This window comes from Plecotus auritus (genome assembly GCF_963455305.1).
Source record: "Plecotus auritus genome assembly, chromosome: 12".
NCBI lineage: Eukaryota > Metazoa > Chordata > Mammalia > Chiroptera > Vespertilionidae > Plecotus > Plecotus auritus.
This window is the reverse complement of record NC_137778.1, coordinates 12,320,305-12,343,775: the sequence shown is the minus strand read 5'-3', so window position 1 is coordinate 12,343,775 and position 23,471 is coordinate 12,320,305.

Below are 23,471 nucleotides of genomic sequence, written 5' to 3'. Positions count from 1 at the left end.
TAGAGAAACTCCACTGTGTATCCTAAGTCAAGGGCAAGTTCAGGATAGAGACATCTCTACTTCACCCACTTTGTTCAAGGTCTGATGATCATTACTGGACCCAGATGATAGAATGTGGAGGTGAGACATGAGCATTAAGGGAGAGTGGCCCAGGCAGGGTATTTAATACAATGTCCTTGACTCATGATTCCTCTTGTTAAAGCCAGGGGAATCCCAGCCATCACACACCCATGTCCCAGGAGGAGCCAGCTTCTGTGGGCCACCAGGAACCTGCCCCCTACCCATACTGAAGCAACCTTTACTCCCAATCTTTCAAAATTTTGGCCTAGGAAGAGACATAATATTTATCCTTTCCAAAAATATATATTGAGCATGTATTGTGCGATAGGCACTGTTCTAGAAATTAAGAATAAATTAATGAACAAAACAGACAAAAATCCTGCCTTCTGAAAACATGCAGGTCAGGGAAGACAGAATGAGTTAAGTGTATAGAATGCTAGATTGTGATCAGAGCTATGGAGAAAAATAAAGTATGTAAAGTGGACAGAGAATGTTGACATGGTCATTGAAGATTTAAGCGGGATAATCAAGAAAGTATTGCTTAGGAGGTGATGTTGGGTAGATTTGAAGGAGGTGAGTGATGAGGGTATCTGGAGAGTGTTCTAGGCATAGGGATAAGTGATAGCAAAAGGCCAGAGGCGGAGATAGCCTTTCCATTCCCCGGCAACAGCTGCAGGAGGACAGGGCGCCTGAATCCCAGTGCACGTAGGTGCGTGTTGCACATGCAGGAAGTGCAAGGAGAGATCTGGGCAGGGCGGTGGTGGCAGTGGGAGACCCCATGAGTTATCTTGCGATTTGCTGTGAAGAATGAACAGAAGGATGGAGTGGAGGCTGGAGGCAAGAGTAGGGACAGAGAGACTAGGTCAGGACTATTGGAGTAATATGGGTGAAAGATGAGGGTGGTTTGGACCACATGTGGGGAGATAATAAAAGAGATGATAAAAGTGGATTAATTTTAAATATATTTTAAAAGTGAGCCAACAGGATTTGCTGCTGGACTGGATAAGGGGTATCAGAAAGAGAGAACCTCATTGCTTACCCTCCCTTGGAGTCTTGGGGTCTCTGGTGAGTTTAGAACAGATCATGAGCTTGCAGATGAGGTGCCCTCTTCCCTCCCAGCCTCATCCTACACAGAGTAAGACAGGACTCCTGTGGCCCCAGGCAAAGCCCAGGGGTTAGGTGCTAAGTCACTAGATAGAAACACATTAAATTAAAAGTCATAAAGGGTTATCTTCCTTCCTGGGCCTAAAAAAGTATGACTTCTTTCACGTGCTGTCGGTAGTATTATCAGAAGAAACCCTCATGCCCAGTTTACATATGACTCCAGGTAACAGAAGCCCTTAGGGGGTACAGTATCATGCCTGTCCTCCCCTGCCCCCTTCTTTATTCTGGAGACCCTAGGAATCTTAAGTTATTCTTTTTCTAAAGCAGGAGTGTTTATGGTCTTCCCAGCACAGGGTAGAAAATTGTTTTATTGAAGTACACATAAAGGAGGCTACGTTAATAAAGGAGAGAGTTGGGGCAGGGGCGGGGCGGGGAGGAGAGGGGGAGACAAGGGAGCCACCACTTCAAGAGAAGCACGTTTTAAATGTGTTAAGTAGCCCAGTCTACCCTTACTCCCCTCCCCAAGCAGCTACCACTGCAGTATTTTTGCTTGCATCAGCGATTTTCCGCCACATCTTTCTTTCTCACAGGTAGTTTTGAAACCTAATTTCAAACTGTTTGGATGAGATGCCAGCCTTTGACTGGAGCCAGGCCTGCATGAGCAATCTGGCATTCTGTCCTGCCAGCTCAGCTGTGATCTGCAAAAAAAATAAAATAAATAAATAACGGAGGGTCTGCACCGGGGCAGTGGAAACAGGTGTTTGCTAAAGCTGCACTTTGCTCCTACTAGTACACAAATTCTTTGCTGGGGGAGATTCGGCTTGGTCAGCCCCTCCCCAGGAGAGACAGCACAGTTGCCTTCATGCACTCAAAGTGAAACACTTCTTGGGGGTAATACTCTGCCTTGAAACTAGCTTCCCATCTTTTCTATTGTAAACTGTGAACAGGAGTTTCTCACTGCTGTTGTGGGTGAGCTCTGCTTCTGACGCTCTGCTTCTGACGCTCGGCTTCCACAGTGTTCAGCCCTGGCAGGCACCACCGCATTCTTCGGTCCACCCCCCAGCTCCCTTTCCAATGAGTGGGAAGTTGTAAGGCCCTTGAATGGATAACCACCACCATACTCGACTATAATGTACTATAATGTATCGCCCCAATTGAACGGGGACCGGCAGGGCAGAAGCAGCTAAGAGATGTGACCTTTTTCTCTGCCAAGCAAAGATTTTTACAAAGCATTGAGAAGGGGGCGGGAGAAGGGGAGGCCTCCAGATTTCTGAAGTGTTTGAGCAGCTGTAAGCTTATGCATATGAATAGAGAATGCCTGTATGAAGCCACCAAGCCCAGAGCTAAAGGCCATTTGACTACACCAAAGGGAAGAAGGAAAGGCGAGGGGGGAGGCAGATAATAAAGGCTGTATTAAAATGGTGAATAACGGCATTCAGAGGTTATCACCAGAGTTGAAATGAAATATGAGTTCTCACTTTCATTCTGTCTTAAGCCTCAGGCACTGCTGATGTGGTTTATTAAACAGCTGTCACAATCCAGGCCCCTGAGGCAGATGCGCTCAATAGGGTGTGAAGGCAAATTCCAGTAGAGGCAGAGACAGCAACTGGTTTCACCACAGGCTCCCCCACTGCAAGTCTCTTCCCATCCTCTGGCCCCCTGCTAAAAAGAAATAGAAAGGAAATAGAAAGGAGAGAGGCGGGAAGGCCAAATAAATGAGCAAAAAACAGGACAAGTAAATTAACAGAGAAAGAATAGTCTTGTAAAATATGCTAGTTCTTTTCTCCCCATGATTAGTTTAAAAGTATCTGGTGAGCCAAGTAATTTACATACTGTGAAATACCCAAAGATAGACTATGCAGTGCCTGCCCTCTGGGGGACTTGGAATCCAAGGTGACATTAGAATTGAAGGATGAGTCGTTTGCCATGACAGAGCGTGGAAAAAGCTGTTCCCAGGCAGATAATAGAGAGGCATGCAAATCTTAGCCATCCTGTGACTTGGGCACAAGATATTTAGTGAGGAATGGCAAGATGGGACCTAGAAAAAGAGGTTTGGGCAAAATGGAGAGGACCCCTGAATGCCATCCTGTGGCTCTGGGATGTGATCCTAGAGGAAAAGTGAATTTTAAAAAAGATATATTTTTTTGTTGTCTTCAGATATGAAGGGAGAGGGAGAGAGAGAGAGAGAGATACAAACATCAATAATGAGAAAGAATCATTGATCAGCTGCCTCCTGTATGCCCTCCACTGGGGACCGAGCCCACAACCCAGGTATATGCCCTGACCGGGAATCAAACCATGACCTCCTGGTTCATAGGTAAATGCTCAACCACTGAGCCATGCCAGCCGACTGGGCAGAGGAAAAGTGAATTCTTGAAGGGTTTTAATCATGATGCAATCAGATTAGCATTTTAGAAGGGCCTTGTCAGGTGCTTGGTGGAGGACCAGTTGAACAGAGGCAAGACTGAAGACAGGGGCCCATCAGGAGTCCAGGTGAGGGATGGTGCCATACTCTGCAGGAGAGATGGAGCCTCTGCCTCCCAGCCCACCTGGCACTCCCTGGCCTATACTTGGTCAGTGGACAGTGTCCCAGGAGGAGCAGGTAACGAGAGCAGACATGATTCTCTGGAAGGAGAGTGTTTCTGAAACTGTAACCGGCGCCATCCACACCTGGGTGGTTGCAGAGTCAGAGCAACTTTCTCCAGGTGCCAACCAGCCCACTCAGAGCAGCATTCGGAAGAATTTGATTCCCACTTTCAGGCCAGGTAGTAGTTCTCCACTTCTAAACTTCCTTAAAATAGCATGGCTTTTACTTCTATTCACAAGCAGATTTAGCAATTTCTTGTGATGCTATGCTATTTAATTGTTAATTACATCATTATTTTATTATACAGAAATGAGAAACACTTGTTATGCTGTAACATTTTTGAATTCCAGAGGGAAAAGAAATTGGATGTTAACTTTTTTCCCAATAAAAAGAAATAAGATACCTTAAATTAGCCTATTTTTTGCCTTATAGCCTTTTTCTCCCCCTCAGCAAGTGCTACAGGATAAAGTAATTGTGTAATTAGGAATAAAAGGCTTCCAAAGTGATATCTTATTTTGTTCTAAAAAGGTATAAGTGTTCTGTATGCCTTTTTAAAAGTGCCTAATTTGCACTAAAAAAGAAGCAAGAAATATAATTCTGGAATAATTGCATTTAATAAGTTTGGTGACTAAGATTATCCCATTGGCATGGTTCGCATATTTCCCGAACAACATTCAGCGTGTTTCAGGAACTATGTAGACATGGGATGAACCATCTCCCTCAAGTCTGGGTTTGATTATCCTGGCCCACTTTGGGTTATTATCATCCACAGAGTAGCTTTTTTTCTTCTTCTGTGCAGATCATGGAAGGACGAGAAAGAGCTAATGCCTGCAGATGTGTTCTTTTTTTCTCTTTATGATGGCTTCAGCTTATAAAAACAAAATTTTGTGGCTGTTTTTGTTTTAATGGTGATTTAACAGCTACAGAACCCTGGCATTCTTTCACATTTGCTTAATAAATTAGTGTTCTGATTCTGGTTGACTTGTTTGGGCGCGGGGGGCGGGGAGGCACTAAGTTTACATGCCAAGGAAACGAGAGAAGAGTGATGGGCACAGAGCTTAGGGAGAGGTGGGAAAGGCAATTACAATTTATCAGACATTCAGTGCCAGAAATTCATTTTTCCTTCCAAAGCAAGGACTGGTTCATAAGAGTAACCCATCATAGGGGTAATCCTCTTTACTTTTCTAGACACCAACTGATATATTGGATCCTTACATGGTCCTATGACTTAGACGGGCAATGACTATGTCCACTTGCAAGGAGGGCACCATTGGGAGCACTCTTCAGTCCTCCTGCCAGCTTTTCCATCTGGATAAAAGGAGTATTATCCCAAATGGATCCATCTCTCCCAGGGGTATTGGAATGAGAAAACGACATAACAGATGTGAATGCACTTAGCATGTAAAAGCAACACATAAATGTTAAGAGATTCTTAGTTTTTATTACAAAGATCCATCTAATCCTGCCACATTATGACAGCCTAAGCCCTATTAGCTACATACATTATAATAATCTATTATTGGCAGAATCAGCCTTGGGTGGTAGCAGCTGGCCTCGACAATTACCATGGAAATCTGTTGGAGATATGACAGATGAAGTATGGCTGAAAGGAAATGAGACTGGTTAGTATGTGTTACCTGTGGAAACTAGTCTTGGTTCTGTCCCAGCACTGTGAATTCCTCCAAAAGAATCTGTGTCTCAATTCTAGCCGAGTCACACTGAACAAAATAGTAGGCTTGAGGGCCAAAGTCCCGCTTCCTAGACCCAGCTGTACCCCTTACTAATTGGGCAAGATCTGCCTATTAAAGACTCACTGAAATAATTCTTTAGTAGGCCCAGTTATGCCATGAGTGAATTGGTGAATCGGGTTGGTAAATGCTAGACTCACAATTATTTTATTTTAGATGGAAAAATAGACTGAAACTTAGGGTTTTCATTCATTCATTCATTCATTCATTCATCAAATGTAAACACTGAACATTTAGTCTGTACCAGCCCACAGTTCCAGGCACTGAGGATAGCACAGAGAACATAAATGGAAAAAGTCCTTTTCCTTTTGGTATTACATTTCAATGAAGGACAGTGTATTAATCCCCTGTGGTTGCTATAGTACATTATCACAAACTGACTGTTTAAAACAACAGAAATGTATTTTCTCATAGTTCTGGAAACCAGAAGTCCAAAGTCAAGGTGTTGGCAGGGTCACACTCCCTTTATTCTGGCCTCTTTGAATTGCCAGTGGCTGCTGGCATTCCTTGCTTTGTGACCATGTCATTCTAACCTTCAGGCCACCATCTTCAAGTCTGTTCCTGCACTGTCTTCTCCTGGTTTCTTCTATATGTGCCAAATCTCCCTCTACCTCCCTTGTATATATGGCATTGCATTGCAGATTTATTCTGAGAATCCAGGAAAATCTCCCCAGATCAAAGTCCTTAACTTCATCACACCTGCAAAGACATTTTTTCCCCCATATAAGGTACATTTTCAGATTCCAGGGGCTAGGATGTGACTATATGTTGGGAGCCATTGTTCTACCTATCAGAGTGATAGTTAATGGAGAGCCAAGTAGATGTATAATATGTTAGGTGGTATTGAGTGCTGGAGAAGGGTAATAGTGATTGGTGTGTTGGAATGGGTGTGGGGTTACTGTTTCAATTACATGTCAGACAGGCCTCACTAATATGCTGAAATGCAGATTAAAGAAGGAAGCTGAAGGAAGGGAGGAAGCAAGCTTTGCAAATGGGAGAAGGAAGCATCTCTTAGGCCAGAGGTGGGGAATGTCTGGCCCATAGGCTGTATCATTTGGTCTGGCCCTGCTAAGGAAACCACAGGTGGGACTCAAAATAAATCTAGGAGCTTTGTTCATAGCAACATAATTTTTAAGTTGATAATTTTGTATGGCTCATGAATGATGTTATAAATATCCAAAAGGTCCTTGGCAGAAAAAAGGTTCTTCACCCGTTTTAGGCAAAGACACCATTACTAGAGACGTGTTGTTTCCCTCACTTGCGGCCTGGTTTCCTATTAACTACAGTCTCTTGGTCATTCTGGCCAAATATATTCTGAGCTGTTGTTGAACTTCTGCTGTAATTTCTTTGAGGGATCCAGGCCCAGACCCCCAAGAAAACCAGCCAAGTGGCCAGAAGGACCACTGGAGCGCAAAAATGTCACCACCCCTTCACTCCCTACTCAGAAGCTCAGAGGTAGCTGATGTTATCTCCCTTCTAACTGCCTGCTTAAAATACTGACCCCCATGCCCAGGTGATCAAGGTGTGGCCACTACATGACCTTCCTAGGGTGGTGGTAAGGAGCAGTCACCGTCTTGCCCCCACAGTGCAGGCTCCAACAGAGTTACCAGGCATCACAACTGGAAAAGGAGTCACCGGACCCTGAAATGGAAAGTTCCATAAGCCTGCCTTTTTCAACAAACCTGTCTTTCGAGGCAAGCCCACTTTGTCCCCAGCTTATAAAAGCAGCCGAGCAGAGCCAGCCTCCAAGCCAGTTCAGAGGTCCTGTCTTTCCTCTTGTGTTTGAGCATAAGCTTATTAAACTCTGGAAATTTCTCTGGGATTTCCTCTCCATTTCTCTTGGGGAATCCAAGAACCCCAATACCAGTAACATCTTGATCAGACAATATTCTTCAATCTGGATGAACCTGGCGCACCCAGAGTTACAGGTTCGATGTGCTAGAGGAAACTCATGAAAATGGCCATGGGGTCCTCTGTCCTCTGGTGTCTGCCAACTTCTGAAGTAGGGGAAACTTAAAATTTGACACATACTAGTCATCAGCTTCCTTTATGCAGGAACTATATATTTTTTAAGGTTTCCAAATATGTTTGTTCTTTTTCTCCTCTTTCTTCCCTTTTCTCAATCTCTCTTACCCTTAAGAAATCAGAAACATTTAAAAAATTTTGCCTAGATTTTAAAGGGATACTCTAAAAATATTTCTAGTTTAAAGTAGTTCAATTGTTTCCCCTCGATTCCATTGACCTCTCTTGGGGACTTGAATGAATTTCTGTACTTCTGAAGGCAGCTGTCTCACTCTTCTGAAACTGGAAAGCCAGTCACCAGTTAGGTAGTGTCTCACTGTCCTCTACCTAACCTATGTGTGGGCTACACCTGGGCTTTGCCTTGAACAGCTATGAACAGAGAGGTGAATGGAAAAGACCTTTCATATGCAGCCAAATGTCTCCGTTCTCCCTTCTCTTCATACCCAATCACTGCTTGAGATCCTCTCCATTAGAATTTAGCATTCTATTCTGAACTAGAAATGTTCTGGGAGGAGCATGCATATGGATATTGTTGGTATGGTGTCCATCTTCAACACCTCAAAGTGTTTTAGTTTATTCTTGCTAAATAAGAGCAAATTTTTAAAATGAGGAAGAGTGGTATTCAAGGGCAGAACTAAAAAACTGTATGGAAAGAAAACTCAGTCCTCCCAGCAACACCATGAAGACAAAGAATGAATAGGAGAGGCCAACATATACAGACAGAGGGAGTAGGAGGCACTGCAGCATCTGGTCCGTGATGACAGTGTTGTCTTGGCAGGTCACCTCAGCTTTCTGGACCTTCTCTTTCTAGTTCCTTATAAAGAAGTTGATATTAAATGAAAAGATTCCTTTTAGTTCCACAGCTTATGACTTAATTTTTTTTTCATTTTATTTATTGACTTAATTTAATAGCTTACATTTATTGAAAGTTTACTCTTTTCTAGGCACTTGTTAAATCCTTAATATACATTATTTTATCTAATCCTTCCAATGATTCCCATGAGACACTGTTATCGTCTCTTTTAAAGATGAGGAAACTGAGGCTTAGAGGGATTTAGTAAAGTGCTTACATTCTCATAACTCATAAGTGACTAAGCCAAGATTAAACTCCATGTCAATTTGATTCCAGAGCCCTTGCCCTTGTCTGCCGCATTCTGTGAGCAGAGGAGAGCACACCATGTTACAAAAACTGAAGACTGGAGACCCATTCCTCTTCCTTCCATACTGCACCCAACAACAAAATCTTTTCTATTTTTCTGTGTCCCAGTGAAGATTTCTGGCAACTTTTTCAAAATCCTCAGAGAATGTGTACACCTAATGGGTTGCTGGCTTAACATACAGTCACTATCTCAATCCAGAACTTGGATTTAGCTGCTCTGAACCAACTCTTCTGGTCAATATGATTAGAACTTTGCTTCGGACAAGCTTACTAGGGCTGGATGACAGCCTCCCATAAATTGGTCTTCAATTGGCCTTCACTGTTCAAAACCACATCACCTTTTTAATCCTGAGCTCATAGGTTTAGCCTGGGTCCTTCCACCTGTGAAGCCCCCTCCAAAGAGATACCATAGCTCAGACCAGAGACTGCTTGACAAGGCAGCGCATCCATATGTGTGTCTAGGAAACTCGCTGAAGTCCCCTTGGCTAGAACAAATGCGTATCTTAGCATGGCCTGTCATTTTGATATGTTTTTGACAATTTCTAAATGTGTATAGAAACAACCTGCCTCCCTTTATATTCATGTATTCCAGCACATAACGTCTGATTTTCTGCATGGTGGGAGTCAACCAAGCGCCTTCTCTTCATTCCCCAGTTCACCGTTTTAATGCATTTCATGATTTTGTTGCTTTGGTGTGCATTTCAAAATGACACATTTGATCAGTTCTTTAGGTAATATTGATGTTTTGCCCTTTTAAATGTGTCATTTGATTTTCTGATGTTATTCTCCATCTGCTTTGGTAACACTTTCATTTAGTCGCAGCTTTTTATGGGGTCCCCAAAGGCTTACATAAAGGAATCTGGCCGGAGGGTATTTTATTTTATTTTAAAGGGTTTTTCTCTATTCTTCGCTCTTGTATACCCCCAACCCCACCTTTGCCAACCTATATCTCTCCTCTCCTTCCCTTCCCCCTTTCCGGCCACTTCATCGCCTTATCCACTCTTTAAAACACTGTGAATAAATTCATCACTATGAGAGCCTCAAACGCTGGCCTTTCCTCGATCATATTCAAGTATTTGATTTTGTAAGGCCCGTTACCTCACCTCTGCAGTTCCCTGTGGTTTCAATCAAGGAGCAATTTTTAAAAGCAGGTATGGGGAGCGTGCTGGTATTTTACATTTCTGACATGTTTTTATTGCCTTTGTTGAAGATATTTCCAAATAGTAATTCCAAACGTTTGAAGGCAGCAACAAAACGCCAGTATGGCCTGTTCTTTTCTTCTTTTTTGACTTTTTGTTTCTTTCTTTCTTTTACTTTTTACTATATTTACCTTACATTCTTGGCAGGTTAATTTCCACTCTTTTGATCTCTTCAAGTGCAATAAATGCAGATGTTAGAGACTCTCAAAACAGGGTTGAGAAAATGATAAAAAAATAAGCACATGCCAATTTCTTCCAAGTGAAATATATCAAGAGACTCTGAAGGATGGGGTCAAGTAAATAAAAAAAATACGTTTGTTTCATGTTTACAATTGTCATCACAGATTGTCTCAAAGCTTAGATTCTGCACAGATGGGCCGTGCAATCTGTAGAATCCAGCTTCTTAAGTTAGAAAAAGCCCCCAACATAAATGTGAGAGCTCAAGAATTTTTCTTTTAAGAAAAGACATTGTATTATAAATAAGGGGCATAAAGTAAGTCAGTATCAAGTCTTCTGTTTGTTTTATTGGGAAGCGTTAAGGACATACTACTTTGTGGAAATGAACATAAAGTGACAATAAAATCACAGTGGGAAAGTGGAAGTGAGGTAGACAAGTTCATAGAGGTCTACCTCTTGGCATAAATGTAAATTGGCCAAGTGTCTTTAGGATTATTCTATTCCCTCCTTTCTCTCTGCATAATTTGTGCACCTGCTGCTCCTCTTAAGTTCCTAGTAAAGAGGTATAGTGCAATGAAGAGAGCATGAATTTGGACATAAAAATGGCCAGTATTTATTTGAATGTGGGCTCTTGTATCATCAGATTGCACACCTAAACTTCATGACTTATTTCCACATCTAAGGAAAATTAGATAAATATTACTGACTTCCCAGGAGGAGGCTGATGTCATCTCCTGGTATGATGGAATGTGACAAAAATGAAATCCAGGGCATGCTGTATTAGTCATGGGGTTTGCTCAGGGGCCAGCAGCACTTGTGTTCATGAGGGACAGCATATGCGCAAGACGTGTTAGAAGCTTGGCCAGGCAGCCATGTGAACAGAAACCAAGATCGTTCCAGGCAAAAGAGGCAATTTGCAAGTCCAAATGTTTAAAATTAGTCTCTAACTTAAGGAAGGTGGCCAGGTATAAAGACAGCAGAAGGAGAGATAGGAGTTTGATAGCTCACACATTTCTTCAGGGTATCATTTGTTGGCTGTTCTTGTCTTTATACTTACCTACTTCCCTTAAGGAGAATCTTGTTTTTGTCCACCTAGACTTTCAAGCCTTTCTTTCTTTTCTCCTTGAAGGAAGAGTAGAAGAAAATAAAATATTTTCATTCCCCATCACACATGCCCCCAGCTTTATTGCTCTCCATAGCACTTATCCCCATCTTTCTTTCGATACTACAACATAAATTACATAAATGCAGTAATTTTTAGTCTGCTTTTTCATTGCCATATTCCCAGCACTTAGAATAGAGGCTGATTCAGAGGTCTCAGTAAGTATGTGTTGAAAGAATAGATAAATTATTAGAGATTGCTAGGGAATGTTTAAGTAGAATTGTAACTTAAAGGCAAAGGATTTGATAACCTTCAGTGACAGTTTCTAGGTATCAGTCCCTCAGGTATCCAGCATTTTTTGAGACTAACTTTGTTCCAGGCACTGTGCTGTTTGTTAGAAACTCATCGGCAAATAAGAGTGTTTGTTGTCACTCTCAACAAACATACACTCTAGCGGGGAAACAAGTAAACAGAGTATTATACAACAATGTACTAAAGACAATAGTAAATATGTGCAAAAACTATTTCCTTATAAAAGTGCTTTAAAATATTTTCCCATGATTCCTCTGTGTAGGATAAATTCACTGTATAAATGGACTATGAGAACACACCTATAATATTTGGCTCTTGGTTGGGGGGGGGATTATGAGATGGGATTTCACTTCTTCTTCCCCAAAAAGAGAAACACAGGTCTCCATTGTGGAGTCTTCTTGGCATCTAAGAGTCATCTGACTCTGATGCTGTGACCACACAACTTAGAACTGTAGCAGGCTACCCATGTATCAGCTCTATCCATCATGCCCCTCATGATAGAGAATACAATCCCTCATACAAGGAGAAGGAAACTTGGCTCATTTCTCCCTGCAAAGAGCCTTTGAAGTTCAAAAGCATTTCAATTTGCTTTCCAAAAAGTGGTAACATAAACTCTTTCTCTCAGCTTTTACCCTGTGAAATTTTTTTAACTGGCACGCCAATACTGCAGTCCTGTAATAGAGTCACCCTGATGATTTTTTTGGAATGCATGTCAAAAATGCCCCTCATGGGGCCTAGAATGAAAAGATAGGCAGAAAAAAATGTGAAATGCAATTTAATATATGTTTTAAAATTACATAGTGATTTTTTTTAATTTTCTTAAAATGAAATAATGATTCTTGTATCCTTGTCATCTTATTGGTGCCTAACAAATAGTTGATTGGATGATATTTTTCCTCTATTTGTGAGAGAATTTTTGTTGTTTTGATTTACATTTTTTAAAATTAGGAGTAAGGTACAGTATTTTTATGTTATTTGCATTATTTTGTATTCAGTTATTTGTCATTTTCTTTTAGATTTTTATATTTTGTCAGCTGATGGCTATTCTCCTTAATGTGACCATTTTCCCTGATGAAAGAGGAGGGAAATACCAGCGAGGCATTTCATCGTGGGGGCATTTGACTAGTTTGCTATTTTTAAGCACTGAAGATTTTGCTTGGAGCTAAGTCTGTGCAGAGCTTCACAAGTACATTCTCCTAATTGTGTGAATTGGAGGAGCACTGATTCTGAGTATTTCCATTTTTTAAATGAAGAAATGAGTCATGAGCTGAGCATTTTTATCTAGAGTGACAACTACTGGACTTACAGTTCATTGTAGCCCCTGTGGAGTATTAACCTAAGGAGACTCATGCTTCTATAAAGCAAGAAGATGGCAAAAAAGAAGTAGGGTTTCCAAACATGGACAAAACCTTTTTCTGTTAGAGATGGGGTGCTTTTTTTACTGCAGGTGCATTGGCATTATTCTTTGATTAATCAATGCTGGACAGGCCTCCTGGCTAACCTTATTAGCTTATAGTGCTTCTGGGTAATTAGCTTGATGTGTGCAATTATCCTCAGATTTTAGACCCCCCCCCCTTTTGATAGCATTTGTACATATTTAATGCTTTGGATGGAGTGTTCTGGTCCTTTGGGAAATTGAGCAAAATTCCCAAGTCTTTTCAAATCAAGAGAGCATGACAGCCTACCTGGCAAAGAAATTATCCGAGGTCCATCTATTAAAACCGTTCTTAGTGCCAGCAATTTCTGAAATATGCACACACACCTGGGTATGCACAGACACACATATGCATAGACTCACACACATGCATGGATACACACATACACACCACATACACATACAATCTAGCTAATGAAATCTGGAAGTACTTCCATAACTTTCCCTTTTGGCTAGAGTCATGAGTCTCCAGGTTTCATGATAAAAATTCTAACTAGGATTCAGCCAAATATATGAAACCAGAAAGAAATGTCCATATGACAGACAGCTATGACTTCTGGTGGAAATAATATAAAATCTTTGGTCCTTTAAAGACCCATTATCTTTCTATAAAGAACCAAGAGATCTGGACCATAATCTCAATTCTAGCCTCATGACTTTGGGCAATACCAAAGGCATTTAAGCTCTTTGGTATTGAACTTATATATATTTATAAAATGAGAAAGACCATTCAATTAGTCAATATGTTTTAAGTTCCTATTGTGAACTAGCTGGGCCTGTGCTAACCAAGAGATACCATCTATAATAAAAGCCTAAGCAACCATCACAACCCAACGGATGACAGAACAGCCTGCGTGGGGAGACTAGGCCAGCAGGGTGGTTAATGAGGGGCGACCAAACAGCTGAGCAGCAGACTGCGTGGGGCGACCAGGCCGGCAGGGGGGTTAGTGAGGGGCGACCAAATGACTGAACAGCAGGTTGCGTGGGGTGACCAGGACTGCAGGGGGACAGTTGGGGGTGACCAGGCCAGCAGGGGGGGCAGTAATGGGTGACCAGGCCAGCAGGGGGGGGAGTTAGGGGTGATTAGGCCAGCGGGGGGGGGGGTGCAGTTGGGGGCAACTAGGCTGGCAGGGGAGGCAGTTGGGGGTGACCAGGCCAGCAGGGGGGAGCCAGTTAGGGGCAATCAGGCAGGCAGGTGAGCAGTTAGGAGCCAGTGGTCCTGGATTGTGAGAGGTATGTCCGACTGATTGGGCCTAAACCGGCAGTTGGACATCCCCTGAGGGTTCCCGGATTGGAGAGGGTGCAGGCTAGGCTGAGGGGACCCCCTCCTCCCCTGTGCACGAATTTTGTGCACCAGGCCTCTAGTGAATATATAACAAAGATTCAGCCCACCAAGCTTGTTGTCTAACCAGATTGAATTAAATGATTTTCTTAAATTCTTTCAAACTAGGTAGCCATGTGATTCTACCATGAACCACTCTTCCCTTTTTCTTTTCTACTTCCAAAATCCCTCAGGATACACGCAGAAAAAAGTGAGCACACTGGTAAGGCAGGTACAACCAATATGTTTAAATCCAGATACAGTTAGTGGTATTAACACTACCACTTACCACTCTAGGAGAAGAGTATGAATGCCATGACCTTCCATTTTGCCTTATTTTTTAACCTTAGTCATTAACATCCTTAATGCCATCCACTGTGAGCCTAGAAAATGGCATTCGGGAAGGCTAAGCTGATGCATTTTAAACCTTCAGTCACTATATCTGTGTCTGTGTGCCGGATCATTTCATCCCGCCACTGGTAGCAGAGCACTCCGCTGAATTTTAGACCCAGAACATACATCCCTGGCTGCAGACTAATGACCCATAGCTGCTGGATCTAAGCCATTTTATTTCCGGGCAACCTTGCCTAAACCAATGTTGTCAACTAAATAACCCCTATGGACATTAATGGAACCTTTGAAATGAATTGTCCTATTACAGAAACTTATCTTTTTTGTTGTTGTTGTTACCTAAACAATGTAGAGTTTGATTTTTTTTAATCTAGTTGCAAAATACCAGAAAGCACCTTAGTTATGTTCCCACTTTTTGATATGATTTTCTATGGCCTTTTCAGGGAGAAAACCATCAACCATGACTCAGAGGAAATTTGCTGTTAAAATGCAGTATTGTCCAGCCACAGATAGCCTATCACCCGGGTACTGGAGGTCAGGAAAAGGAACGTTTACTCTCATCTGAGCCAAAGCTGGTATATATTAATGATCGATGCAATGGCAAATGTATTGGATTTTATTCTCCCCTTTAACCTGCCTCAGTAATAATCTTAATAATGGGAAAAGAGGCTCTCATGATCTTTCTCAGAGGCCCTGTGTTCCTGCCTCTTTCAGACAATTTTTCCCCCCTGAGAGCTTGAAGGAGACAGAAAGGGAAAATTCGATGGTTTTCTTTCTCTTATATTAAAAACAAAGCGCCTCCAAAGTATGGGAAGTGACAATAAGTCAACTGGCGTTTTTCCATTCCTTAGTTCTACTCTAGAGAGAGATTCTTTTTTTTTCCCTCTAAACTTAGTAAATGATAAGACATTGGATGGCTCTCTAAATAGCTAAGCATTGGAGCATTTATATTGTTATTATTATTTTTATGCATGCTATTTTCCCTTAGCAATAGAAAAGAAAATAAATAGTCTTTTCATAGCCAGTTCTATTTTTGTTGAGGGCTTAACTAGAAGATATATCTAATCATAATGAGCAGAGCATAAAGAATATTAAGATTAAAAGAACTTATATTTTCCTTTATCCTCTCAACAATCTCCAGATGGATTTCCTAGGGGTTGCCTTCTAAATCTTCTTACACAGGGAGCTGTAAATCCTGAACCCAGCAAGCTTCTGGTTTGGCTGAACATAGCCTTTCATGTACAATATGTACAGCCTGAATAATGGCAGAAAATTATTCAGAGGATAATTATAGCAATTGATCTTGAGATATTTTGCAGCATCCTTCATAGATCATTCTTCAAAGCCTGGAGAATTGGTGTCTGTGGAGTCCTCCAGAGGCAAAAAGCTTCTAGGGTTTAATGTAAAGTAAATAGCTTGCAAGAGTAGTAGTCGCCTGAAAAGGAGGTGGGGACAATCTTAGTAGAACTCGGGTTAGAGGTCAGAGTTAGCTTAAAGAATTATAGGATTCTGATGGTTCCCTAGATGACTATAAACTTGATCACCTTCTCAGACCATGGCCTCCATCTCATATATGCTAATACACATGAGCGTTTAATTACACATTGCTCTCTAATTTCTGAAGATTTCTCCTGGGAGTTCTCTCACATGACTCTGAAGTGGGAAGGGTGATGAGCCATTAACCCACTTTATAGATGAGGAAAACTATATTGAGTGGTCAGACAATTTCGCCAAAGCAAGTGATGACCCCAAGAGAGCAGGGTCTCCTGACCATAAGTCCAGTACACTCTGCACCAGACAACCCCAAAACAGGAAGCAAAGTTCCCTCCTGACTTTTCTGAGGAAATGCCACAGGCCATGCAGCCGATGGACATCTCTCCTACCAGGAAGTATTCAAATTCCTGTTCCTCCTTTTAACGCCACTTTTATATACATGCCTCCTTGTATACCCGCCCCCAACAGATACACACACACACACACACACATACATACACACACACACACAAACATCTCCTCTTTCCTTTATTTTTCTCAATGGTCCTGCCATAGGCAGTAAACAGATGGGCAGCTGAGCCAGCATACCTGTACTGGACGAAGAAATCAATAGAGACAGTTATTTCATAAACGGCTCCACTAGGCACGGGGAAATTTATGGCTTAGAGAGCACAGCGGTTGGAGGAGGGGGGTTTGGAGGAGGCAGGCATATCCTCTGTGGAAGGCAGCTTGCTCTCAGGGATGCCTGGCACATACACTGTCAGGCCACAGCTGAGCAGACTCAGCTCAGACACTTAGATTGTGACATTTTAATTTTCATATCCCTGACACCTATTATGATGCCTGGTATTAGAACATTTTATATGTAATTATGTAAACCTTACAATGCATATTATATATTTTATTATGCATATTTAAAATTTTTTATAAATACTTTATATTATTACATAATTATTATGTTTCTTTTTAAAACTGAACTCATTTTAATTGAGCTGATGGTGTGATTTCTGACACATTTGCATGAAGCCTTGGGTAACTGGTAATTATGGCCTGGAAAAAAAAAGACTTGTGGTTGGAACAAAGAAAGCATGGAAATCAAATGATGACTGACTTAATCTGTTCAATTAATAGGAAGCAGAAATGGCCAGATTTGTATCCCCAAATCATTAGCCAGTCATTAACCTTCCCCCACCTCCACGTTTTACAGAACACTTTCTTTTCCTACCGAATCCCAGTGAAAAATAACATAATCATCTTTTGTTTTATAATTTGTGCATACCAACTTTAAATTACCATAATTAAAATAATCCATTATTTCTCTGTCTTTGCGGCTGGGACTGAGGTTTCTTCAAAGTGACTGCACAAGGTGTGAGCCTCTGTGTGTGTATATGTCAAAGCTTCTTCTTAGAGTGATAACCAAAGTTTGTGTTTTCATGAAGCTTCATCCAAAATAAAGTGACTTTTTTTCTTCCCATCAAAGTGAAAACAAGGCCCCTCATTGAGAAGAGTAGCAGTGTGTGTGTGTTTGTGTGTGTGTGTGTGTGTGTGTGTGTGTTACAAATATGGTGACATAGGGAATTGCCATATTGCAACAGATCCTTAACCAATTAGCCTAGTATTCCACTATCTATCTTTAGCCTAAGGGCTGTACTATGGAAGTACAATCTTATTATCCTTGATTCCAACCCTCAAGGTAAGGCATTTATCTATTTTGCTCATAGGTTGATATGGTTTTATCAGTGACAAATGTGTTTAAGTTTTCCTTAAACCAATTTCCAAGTTAGGACCATAGATGATAATATTTTACCAACCTATGTGTTCAAATGGGCATTATGCACTTGAGAGTAGCTACATGTTTTCCTATGATGCTACTAACTCATGGTGTAGCCAGAAAAATGCTGAATTGTGAGCTAGGCAATCAGGCTCCCACATGTGAGTTCACAACTGATTAGAAAGTGTCTCTTTCATCAAACTACTTCCCCTTCCGCACTCTCAATTTTCTCATGTATAATGGGGAAGGATTGATGATCTCTCAAATATTTGCAAGCTCTAAAATCATATGCATCTATGGCTTCTATGTCCCAAACCTGGGGCGGGGGTTGGATTTGGGGAATTGCCTTTTATTGCTTATGATGTGTTCTTTTGCATTTCCTCAGTGGTTATAACACCCCCTCCCGCCTTGAAAGCAAATTTGATTTTCCATAGTTAAAGATCATTAGGAGCTGAGCTTAGGGATTAAAGTGTTTGATCAAGCTGGTTATGAGCATTTTAGTTCAAAAAATGAGCTGTGACCATAAACTAATAAGATTGGTTTGCTCAAGGTGTCATGGAAATTCACTTTGAGAGCCTAGCCCAAAGATGAGTTTCAGGAAGGAGTGCTGACAGCTAAGAGAACTGCTTTGAAAAAAAATATGCTGCATTTGGCCAAATATGTCATATATCAGGTCAAATTTAAAATACTAGTAGTCTCATCCTTTTTTAAGACTTTTTTTAGCTGTAGTTTGGATTTTTTAAGCCAGAAATACTTCTTATACTAAAGTTAAAAGCAGTTGCTATGTAAGTAATGCCATTCCTCCTCAGCATAATAGTTACTCAGGCGTTGAAGAGGATGCATTTGCCCATTGTTCAATGTATTATCCTATCTAATAAAGAGAGAATATGCTAATTGACCCTCATGCCATCGCAAGGATGGTGGCGCCCACAGCCAATAAGGAGGGAATATGCTATTTGACTGCCACGCCCTCAAAGATGGCAGTGCCCACAGCCACAAGATGGCAGTGCCCAGTCCCCTCAGCCCCACCAGGACTGCCTCCAGAGTCCCCCAGTCTCCTCAGCCCCCCAGCCTCCCAGGGCTGGGCCGAGGTGCAGGCAAGCCTCGGATGGCGGCTGCCCAGCTGCCCAGGGCCGCCTGAGGCTCAGGTAACCAGGGCTGGCCAAGTCTTGCACTGCTGGCAGTGGCAGCAGCAGAGGTGTGATGGGGCGAAGTCCAGGGCTCCTGGACTATGAGAGGGGGAAGGCCGGGTTGAGGGACCCCCCTGCAGTGCATGAATTTTCATGCACTGGGCCTCTAGCTATTGATATTAATGGTGGTTAACACGTATTGGCAGTTGTATCTACATTAAGTAAATTAGATAGTTATCTCATGTATTTTCCCAATTATATGAGGTAAAAAGCAGATGAAGAAACTGAGTCTCAGAGTGGTGAAGTAACTTGTCAAGGATGACAAAACTAACAATTGGCATAGCAGTATTAAAAAGTTTCTCTAATTACAAAGTACACTGTTACAAATTCAGAAATTCAATTATTGGTGAATAACGATGCTTTCTTCATAATCATGCTTTGCCCCTTCTTAATCTGAATCGCTCCAAAATGTGGTGCCTGAGATGAAAACTTGGGTGTAGGCGGTTCATTTGGGGGATAATATCCATAAAAAAGGGAGAGGGCATGGAGAGGGTGATGCAGCAAGGATTCTCAGGTTGCTGCTACAGGCAGAAGCACACAGATGCCTCCTGCCTCAGGCACCCTACAGAGGGAGGCCTGAGCAGTCACACACCAGCAGGCTTCCAGTGGCTGAGGGTTGCCCTGGTAGTGGCAGGTGTCTGGCCTCCTGATATCCACTTGTGCACAGGCTGAGTCGGGTGTTCATGCAGCACAATGAAGAAGATGTGAGCAAGCTCTTTCTTGGAGTGGAAGGGGCAGGTAAGGCAAGCCTGCGGTTTTGTGGAATTGTCCAAGTTAGCTGCCCCCAGGGTACCTGCTCTGACCTCCGTAACATTCTTGCTACTGAAATTTCCTTTCTCTCACCCCTGAATGCCCTCCCAATTTTCTATTGAAATTCCACTCATCCTTTAAGGTGCTAGCCAGATATCGCGTCCTCTGTGAAGCCTCTCTGGCCCTGCCTGCCTCACCTCTGACCTCCTACTACAGTTCTGTCATAAGGCCATTAGATAGTCCACTGGTGTCCTGCAAACACTTGCTTACAAGCTTGTCTCCCTCATTAAATCTAAATTCCTTGAGTGCAGGGGTTGCACTTGTTCATTTCTATAGCCCTACCACAGCCAAGATTTTTAAACTTACTCTACATATTTTTATTAATGAAATACAAGAGGCTGATAATACTCACTTTTTATGGTTTTGCAGGTTTCAGTTGTGACCTCTTTCTGCCTTCGTCTGCCCAGACTTAGACAGCAGAATCCTGTCACTTTCTGTCATCCTTGGTGCCCTTCCCCAGACCTCTTCGATCTTGAGATGTGGCGTCCAGAACTGCTAAGAGTGGTCCGGGGGACGTTGCCCCATATGCACCAAGATGGTTCTGTTTTCTCTGTTCCTCCACCCAGCAGCAGCCACTCTACTTCATTCATTGCTGGCAATTGTCTTGATGCACGCATTACAGTGATTCATGGACAGGCTTCTCTTCTCTAATGGACTGCAGGCTCCCCAGGGGAAGGCAATTGTCTTATTTATCTTCCTGTTCCCATAAGGGAGAGAAGGTGTCAAACTGAACGGTCAAGGACATGCACCTTCTATTATAATGGTAACAATAATAAGGCTACCTAACAATGATCGAGCACTTACCATATCCCTGTCTCTGAGCACTCTGCATAAATCATCTCATATCATTTTCACTCCACAACCTTTAAGATAGATGGTCCTATTATTATCCCCATTTCACAGAAAAGGAACCTGAGGCTCACATAGATTAAGGGACTTGCCTATGATTATGCATCTAGCAAGTGACAGGCTCAGGATTGAAAGATAGTTCTCCCTGATCCTAACCAAAGACTTTGCAATGACAAAAATGGCTGTCCCGAAAGGTAAGAGAGAACACAGAGAATGTCATCAAGCCCAACCAGGGATGATTTTGCCCCTCAGGGGACATTTGGCAATGTCTGGGGGACATTTTTGGTTGTCACAGCTAGGAAAGGGGGTGGGGGAATGCTACTTGTATCCAGTGGATAGAGGTCAGGGATACCACTAAACATTCTACATTGCTCAACAACGAATTATCTGGTGCAAATCATCAATAGTGCTGAGGTTGAGAAGCCCTGGTTTAAATTAAGAAATGGAGAAGGAAAGAGGAGGAAATAGGCCAACACAACACAGTGGCAGGGTTGGGATGACGACTTGGGCCTTAGCCTCTTTATCCCATTGCATTACCTGCTCTCCCACGCCCTGAAGTGGTGCTGGCTCATGCTGACCTATGGTAGAAGCTGTATGTGAAATTGCTTTGTAATCTATAATGTTCCCACAAAGGCTGGATTCTAGTTATCAGCATTGCCCCCTGTTGAGCCTTCCTATAACTGACTTCTCAGGACTTTCCTCACACTTGCCTGAATCTATTTCTCCTTTTCAGCCTTTCCTTCTGTCACAGAGCTCTGAGTGCTTTCTCTCCTGGGCCATCCCTGCCCACTACCCCCTGAGGTGATCACAGAGAATTTTTTATCTTATTTTTCTCTAACTTTCTTAGTGATTTTGAACAAAAAGTGACCTTTTTGGTTAGTGTATTACTCAAGGCTAATGTAATCCAGGATGTTTTTGTCCTCCTGGGCTTAGTATGTGGCTTGGTTTCATGAAAAACATAGGATTTATTAAGTGGAGTCATGTTTATGACCCAATCGGGGAAAGTATTTATTTATTTATTATTTATTATTATTTTTTAAATATATTTTATTGATTTTTTACAAAGAGGAAGGGAGAGGGATAGAAAGTTAGAAACATCGATGAGAGAGAAACATCTATCAGCTGCCTCCTGCACACCCCTTACTGGGGATGTGCCCGCAACCAAGGTACATGCCCTTGACCAGAATTGAACCTGGGACCTTTCAGTCCACAGGCTGACGCTCTATCCACTGAGGCTTCGGCAAGTATTTATTTTTAACATCCTATTTTTGGCGACTCTAAATGATATCGGTGCCTGACAAGACCTGCCATCTCTGGAGCTCAGTTAGGTCCTCTTCAATTTACTTGCTCTGACATGGTTCTTTTTCTTTTTCTTTTTCTTTTTTTTAATTCTCACCTGAAGATATCTTTATTGATCTTTTTTAGAGAGAGGAAATGAGAGAAAGAGAGAGAAACAACATCCATGTCAGAGAGTAACATTGATTTGTTGCTTCCCATACATGCCCCAAATGGAAATGGAACCCATAACCTACTAGATATGTGCCCAGGAATCAAATCTGCAAACTTTTTGGTGTATGGAACGATGCTCTAACCAACCGAGCCACCTGGCCAAGGCTAACAATGTTAGCATCTTCCATAATTCTGACCACTGCTGCACTTTATTCCAAGTCTCATCACAAGCATTGCTGGTCTTGATGGCCTATTGCATGCATGATACCCTGAGTGGACCTCTATTCTTCTTCAGACCCAATAACGTTCTTGAGCCTCCGGCCCATCGGGATAGGACAATCGAACATAATCTTTCACAGTGAGGTTGTGAAAAGCCCTGAAAATCCCGGTTTGCAATCAGTTTTAAAGGGCCTCATGCAAAGGATCTGGGTCCTATGGTAATTAGAATAGATGTTTATCCATAAATTCCTCTGTACCTTTTAAAATTTCATTCTAACTATGTTCAGCCTGTAAGGGATTACAATCAGTTAAACAAGAATGCAAGCAATCACTAATCTAAATAAGCAAATAAACAAGAATTCTGCAATTTTCTACCTACAATGTGAAATAATAGGGCCAAGTAAATGCTCCAGAGTCCTAGCAAACTAGAACATCTCCAAGTATTGATTACTCTGTTCTCAACTAAAGAGATAGAGGGAGTAAAAGATCTGTGTGTTACTGTGTATCTATAATAATAAAATTGTAATATGCTAATTAGACCAGACATCCTTCTGGACAAAGACAGGGCTGCAAGGGAAGCCCAGGTCCTGGATGCCAGAGGGAAGCTGGTGCCAGCAGCCGGGGGAAGGAAGGCCTACTCTTGCATGAATTTCGTGCCTCGGGCCTCTAGTGTGTATATATTTAGGAGAAGTGTGTGTGATATGAGAAGGGTGGAATGTGCATATTTTATCCCATTCCTTTTTTCTCTTTTTCTTTCTCTCTAAGGTCTCCCAGTGGGAGATTGTTAAATGCACAAGATGGAGTGTTCGGGCCTAAAGAAACCAGGCTGGCTTTGGAGACTCTCAGGTTAGTTGCCTTTCGTACTGTATCTTGTATTATCATGCAAACCATAGCACTGAGGTTAGTAGCAAAATCTGCTGCTTTAAGATTCCGGGCAAACTACAAAGTACAGTTGACCCTCCATACTTGTGGATTCTGCACCCATGGATTCAACCACTGGTGGATTGCAATATTCAGAAAAAATGTTTTGTTGTTGCTGACGTGTACTATGCAAATAGGCCTATGATGGTTGCTCCTGTACTGAATATTGCAGACTTGTTTTACTTGTCATG